Source organism: Lampetra fluviatilis, unplaced genomic scaffold, assembly GCF_964198595.1.
Source record: "Lampetra fluviatilis unplaced genomic scaffold, kcLamFluv1.1 SCAFFOLD_164, whole genome shotgun sequence".
Lineage (NCBI taxonomy): Eukaryota > Metazoa > Chordata > Hyperoartia > Petromyzontiformes > Petromyzontidae > Lampetra > Lampetra fluviatilis.
The window spans coordinates 113,905-121,382 of NW_027621368.1; positions in this window are offsets into that span (position 1 = coordinate 113,905).

Sequence of the window (7,478 nt, forward strand, 5' to 3'; positions counted from 1 at the left end):
CTTACACTAACGTTACGCCCTGTCTGTCCAATATAGCATCTGCCACATACACAATTAATCCGATATACACCTGTTGATAATTTAGGTAATTCGTCTTTAGTGCACGTTACTAATTGTTGAATTTTGTGTACTGTACCAAATCTTACTGTAATGTTTTGCTTTTGCAAAACACGGGCTAATTTGTCAGTTACTCCTGAGATAAATGGTATTTTTATTGTTTTAATAATCTGATCGCTTTCAGCAGTGTTGCTTTGCGATCGTGATTTGGCATTTAGTGCTCTGTTAATTTGAGCATTATTGTAGCCATTCTGTCTTAGTGCTTCTTTAACATGTTTAATCTCTCTCACTAGACTTTCATCATCTGACACTGTTTTAGCCCGATGTATGAGCGTCTTGATTAGAGAGGATTTCTGAGCTGGGTGATGATGCGATTTCGCATTCAGATAGGCATCAGTGTGCGTTTGCTTTCTGTAAACGCTGTGTGTTATTTTACCATTTAGGCCATGCCCAAGTAAAATATCCAGGAACGGGAGTGTGTTATTCACCTCCATTTCCATGGTGAACTGAATGGCCGGGTTTTGTGCATTGAGATGATTTAGAAAATCGTTAAGTGTATCTTTACCATGTGGCCAGACAACCAAAGTGTCATCCACATATCTAAACCAAAAGGATGGTTTTAATGTGCTCGAGGCAAGTGCTCTGGTTTCAAAGTTTTCCATGTACAAATTTGCTATAGCAGGAGATAAAGGAGAGCCCATTGCTGCTCCCTCCCTTTGTTTAAAGAATTCACCTCTCCATAAGAAGTAAGTGTTATTTAAACAATGGTCAGCGAGTTTCGGAATATCTTTTGGTAAATCTGTATTCTTTACCAGTGTATCAAGTAATTTAAGCGACTCGCTCACTGGAACCTTAGTGAATAGCGAAATCACATCAAAACTCACCAAAATATCATTAGGGTTAAGCTTAATATCTTTGATCATATTCACAAGATGTTCTGAATTTCTTATGAATGATGATGTCCTACCGATGTAGGGCTGTATTTGTTTAGTTACATATTTTGCTAATTTATATGTGGCAGAGCCAATTGTACTGACTATGGGTCGTAAAGGGATGCCGATTTTATGGATCTTTGGTAGCCCATACAGTCTAGGTGGTTTTGAAGCCCTTGGCTTAATTAGGAATTGCTCATTTTTTGGGATTAATGAATTTGCAATGATTGCAGTAGTCTTACGTTCCAGAGTATTAGTTGGATCTCGTTTAATTTTAATGTAGGTACTTTCCTCTAATAAATCTTTAATTTTATTATCATAATCGGCTCGTGACATCACTACAGTAGTGCGGCCCTTATCCGCTGCTAGGATTTGAATATCTTTATTTAGACGAAGCTCTCTTAAGGCTTTTGCCTCGTTCGAGCTAATATTTACTTTCGGTATTTTACTATTCTCAATTATTTTGGCAACCTCGTGTCTAGTCATCTCTGCCTCATTATGTGGAAGAAGTCTTACTGCTGATTCTACCTCAGCAATTATCTCATCCACTGGAATTGTGCGTGGGGTAACGGCAAAGTTAAGGCCTTTAGAAAGGACAGAAATCATGTCAGTGGTTAAATTAGTGTTAGTCAAGTTCATTACGGTTTTGTTTTTAAATTGTTCGTTTTTAATAGGGATTTGTTTATTGTAAAGTCTAGAAAATTTGTTAATTTGGTTAGCATTTGTTAGATTAAACACATTATCAGCCGATTGTTGTGTTATAGTATCGATTATATTCCAATCATGCATGGACACACTATTGCTTATATTTAAATGTAAATGCTTTAGCGATTCAGAAATGCTGGATAATTCACTCCTGTTGTGTTGTATTCTCTCTATTAATAATAATTCGCTAGCTTTGTGTAGTATTTTGTTAGCTTTAGAAGACTTTATGTGATGTGTTATTTTAACTGCGTTTGGTATTACCTTCGAATCTCTGCACCTTTTGAGGAACGCCAATGAAGATATCAATTTCATCCGCTTAATGCGGAGCTTCTCCAATTTTCTGGTTTTAAGAAAAGTATCCTCCCCATAGAGGTTAGTCAGTTTAACACGTAGGCTTTCGCGACCAATATTGTTCATAATCAACGATTTTTGGGTTTAGATCGCGTTATTTATAAATGTGTCGTAACCCTCCACCACCCGACACGGCCAATCAGTAAAAAAAGTGTCACGTTGACAAAAGACAAATAGTTCACTGCTTTAGCCCACCGGTGTGTTGAAGCGTGAAACCACAACATTTACAATTTGAGTACGACGTTTCGCTGGTAATTGCATCCAGCATCATCGGGCAATTCGCCAGAATGGTGAGGCTCTGCTGTGTCTCCCGTTCTTATATAGAGCAGCAGCAGGGTGACGTCATCATTAACTCATTAACTCATCAGGTGCAAAGATTTGAGGGGGGGGGTTATTGTAATTATATACTTGATTAGTAATAAGGCTATTGTTACGATGCGAGTTGTAGATTAGTAATCATTTGGAATGTGTTCTATTGTGATTATGCTACATTAATAATCAGTTAGTGCTTGTTTCCCTTATAAGGAATTGTAATGCATCTTATTTAACACATGAGAATTTTGCATGACGTCTTATATGTTGGCGAACTCGGACAAGAAATGGTCCTTGCTGATTAACGTCTGGATGTTGACAACCATGGGGTGAAGCAAGCCTCACCGCCTGCGGTGCCCCTCGCAACGATTTACGGCCTTGGGCCAGGAAAGTCACGAAAAAATTGCACACGAACGATCCATCCACGCAAGCACCCGATGCTCCGTTTTGAAGTTTTAAAATTAAACAACTTTGAATTGTATTGTTTTGAATTGTGTTTCTTCAATAAAAGCTGATATCATTTTACATCTGGAACACTTCGTTGAAAACGACATTTCATTTGAATTTTCTCCAGTTAACTAGATGGCCTTACTGGGGTTCGGTTCGATGCGGACTTTCACCTGGTTGGGATCGTGGGATGGAGATGAGGCGACACAGAGCTGGCCGTGCGAAAAGACCGCCCGTCTACAGATCGATTCCAACGCGATCTAACGTCTGTCCCTGTGTCTCCGTCGTTCATGCAGGGAGCGTGTAGGTTTGCAGCGCCCCCTGCATATAAACGATGGAAAGTGCAGCGTTCATCACAGATAGATGAAGTGCGCTTATATAAGAGTACTCGCGGGAAGTACCCGGCGTTGCCCGGGCGAAAAAGACACACATGGACTTAGACACAAACATCGACCCACACACACAAACACATCGACACACACAGACATTCGCTTTAGATACACATGGAGTTACACACAAATCGACGTACACACCTACAGCGACTCGAACACACATCGATTTACACACACACATGGACTCGCATACAAATCTTAATAAATAACTGGCTTGCGCCAGTTATTTATTAAGCGTTTCGGGTAACTTCCCCAGGGGTAGGGGTCCTTCACACGAACCTTCACTCTGCTCCTGGCTCGGCTAGCTCCAGGGCTCTCTCCCTCGAGTCGGATCGGGGGTTCAGCCAACACCGACCAGGGAGAGCAGCACCTTCTTTTATCACTACGGCCGGCTTGTCTCCAGACTCCCTGAGCTCTACCCCTGGCTGGCTCTTCAACCGCTCTCTATCCCGGGCTCCCAAAGTGACCCTACTTTCGTCACGGGGTCCCCCTTAAGTACCTAGAGGAGACATGACGTCATTGCCTCGCCCAGCAAGCATAACGTCACATCCCATGACGTCATCGCACTGGACAGCGAGCATGACGTCACATCCCCATATTACTCCTCGACACATAGACACACACACATTGGCCTACACACACATACGGACTCGCACAGACATGGACTTTATATCCACACATGGAGTTACACATATCGACTCACACAAACACATTGGCTTACACAAACATGGACTAACACACACATGGACTAACACACATACACATCGACGTACATACACACATCAACTGACACACATAGACACACACACACAGCGACTGACACACATCGACTCACACATCGACTTACACAGCAATCCCCGATGATGCCACAGCTAGAGCAATTCTCTCTCTCTGGCGAGCCTTTGCGAGGAGCAGTTTTAAAACAAAGGTCTTCCCAGTACTGGCAGGTGCATCAAGGATAGAAATGACTCGATTTGTAGTCTCAATGTCTTCCAAGATTTCCGTGTAGGCTTCTATTTGTGCATCCATCAGCTTTGGTTAATTTTCCTAAATAAATGTAAGAATCTGTCATGCATAATAGCATATTTCACGTAGTATCTCTTGAGCAAGGGCATGCAGGTTGTCCCTGTAGGGTGTTGGTGGTCCCATAGACGTGAAGTATTTCCCAGCAATGGAGTGCAGTTTGTCGTGAAGGAGGATGAGGGCCTGTTTGAAGATAACATCAGAAAAGTGGACGTCCACGTTTGTATTTTGTTATTGAGTTCCGTGGAGGATGTCCTCCCATTGACATATTTCGTTGTTTCCTCTTAGTACCTTTCACGCGACGGTCAATGGTATAGTGTATAACAGATTGTATAATAATAAATAGTATAAAAGTGTAATGTTTTATACAATGTATAAAGTAATATATAGTATCGTAATTGTATAGTGAATATACAGCAGTGTGGTATACAGTAGGGTAGGTAGAATAATACATAGTGTAATATTACAAGGTATAGTCTAAGGTGGTGTATAGTAATACAGTATATAATTTAATGTTGGGTTTGTCTATGGCAGCATATAGTACGGGGTAGACCCGTGTGATGTAAGAGAAAAACGTTTAGCTGGAGGCATATTATATTTTTTGCGACATACAATTGTAATGTATGACTTACTGTTAGTAGCTCAGCTTATTGGAGAGTATAATTAGTGTATTGATGATACTGATGTAGTTTATATTTTAGTTTTTTTTACGTGGTGGTTTAGCTGCTGCAGCTCCATACTATTAACATTCCTTCCCTTTATTAATGCTACCCCTACTCCCTCCCTTTGTTGCTGCTAATCCTGCATACTGCATAATGCACGGGCATAATATGACTTTGACCCCCCCCCACCTACGCATTCCACAAGTAGTGACTAATCCCATATCTGCATTTCCAATAAATATGCTAAATTCCTCTTGATATGCAAATTTATTTGTCAAGGCGCCCTTCCCCCTCCAACCCAGCTTAAATATACGCTGCCAAGCCTGGTGGTGCTCATTCAGACGCTGTCTTTCCGACAGACCTGTTCTTCACCTGAGGACGGCTGTTTGCGTCGTGGCCGAAACGTCCTGAGAATTGTATTTTATTATGTTTAATTTTTATTATTTTATGATTTCCCTTCTACGTGACTTTACCGAAAGAACCAAGAAGATGAATCCCTGCAGTCACGAAATCTTTAAATCATGATGGTTAGGTCATTTAGCGAGTGTCCATGATGGTTAGGTTATTTAGCGAGTGTCCATGTTGGTTAGGTTATTTAGCGAGTGTCCATGATGGTTAGGTTATTTAGCGAGTGTCCATGATGGTTAGGTTATTTAGCGAGTGTCCATGTTGGTTAGGTTATTTAGCGAGTGTCCATGTTGGTTAGGTTATTTAGTGAGTGTCCATGATGGTTAGGTTATTTAGTGAGTGTCCATGATGGTTAGGTTATTTAGCGAGTGTCCATGATGGTTAGGTTATTTAACGAGTGTCCATGTTCGTGTGTATGTTGAACTTCTTTCACACCGTATATACCGTACATACCCTAACCCTAACCCATAACCATAACCCCTAACCCTAACCCCTAACACTAAACATAACATTGACCCTAATCCCCACCAAATCCTACCCTAACCATAACCCCTAACTGTAACCCCTAACCCTAAACCCTGAACCTCATCCCTTAGCCCTAACCCTAACCCCTAACCCTAAACCCTGAACCTCATCCCCTAGCCCTAACCCTAACCCTAACCCCTAACCCTAAACCCTGAACCTCATCCCCTAGCCCTAACCCTAACCCCTAACCCTAAACCCTGAACCTCATCCCCTAGCCCTAACCCTAACCCTAAACCCTGAACCTCATCCCCTAGCCCTAACCTCTAACCCTAACCCCTAACCCTGAACTCTAACGCTAACCCTAACCCTAAATGACCCTAATCCTAAACCCTAACCCCTACCCCCAACCCCTAACATTCACCCTAACCCCTAACCCCAAACCCCTTGCCCTAACCCCTAATCTCTTCCTCTAACCTTTTACCTTAACCCCTAACCTTCACCCAAACCCAAACACAATTTTGTCCAAAAACGGCATAGATTAGTATGCCAATTTGCTTTTTGGCTAAAAAAGGTGTGCCGATTTTCTGTGAGTTGAAAAATGTATCGTGAAATTTGTAATTTTGTACCTAATATGTAGAATACTGCAGCAAACACAATGGAGGAATGCACTTGTTGTTGTAAAATAAAGCTATGGGAATTTGGCTCATTTTGGCCATAAACAGCAGAGGTTAGTATGTCGTTTTTTTTGGGACGTGAACATTTAGTCCTAAAATGTTCCACTTTTAATCTAATGCATAGCATACTAAGGGTAAATACAATGGATGAATGAACTTTTGTCCAAAAATAAAACTGTACAAATTTGGCCAATATTGGCCAAAAACGGCATAGGTTAGTATGCCGATTTTCTGTTTGTGGGACGTAAACATTTCATCGTGAAATGTTCCCCTTTTAATCTAATACATAGCATAATAAGGATAAATACAATAGAGGAATGAACTATTGTCCAAAAATGAAGCTGTGAAAGTTTGGCCACTATTGGCCAAAAACGGCGTAGATTAGTATGCCGATTTTCTTTTTTTTACTTGAAAATTTCATGGTGAAATTTCCAACTTTTGTACGTAATATATCGGATATATAAGGCTAAACAACTCCGAGGATTGCACTTTTGTTGAAAAAGAAAGCTGTAAAAATGTGGCCAATATTGGCCAAAAACGGCATAGGTTAGTATGCCGATTTGCTTCTTTTTAAATCCTTTATATTATGTTCACTTGCTTGCTTTGGACCGTGTAAATCTTGCGGTCGTTTTTTAACCCACTTCCCGTGATCCAATCGAGCTGACATTTTCCACACAGACTCGTTGTACGTGACAATTAATGTTCGTGAAAAAAAAATCCCAAAATTTTACACTTTTTAGGCAAAATTTTTTTATTTTACATTTATTCAAATAGAACTCATTCATGGCTTTGGCTGAACGTCACAGTTTAGGAGCCCAGAGCGTGACACCTCCACAGGCCCTGGTGGAGTAGCGCAGTTGGTAGCACCCTCGCTTCCCATGCCAAAGGTTGCGGGATCGATCCCCGCGTCCTCCACAGGCGAATATATATTTTAAATCCTTTATTTCAAGTACGCTTGCTTGCTTGTACGCTTACGACTGTGCAAATATTTCGGTCGTTTTTCAACCCACTTCTCGTGATCCAATCGAGCTGACATTTTCCACACAGACT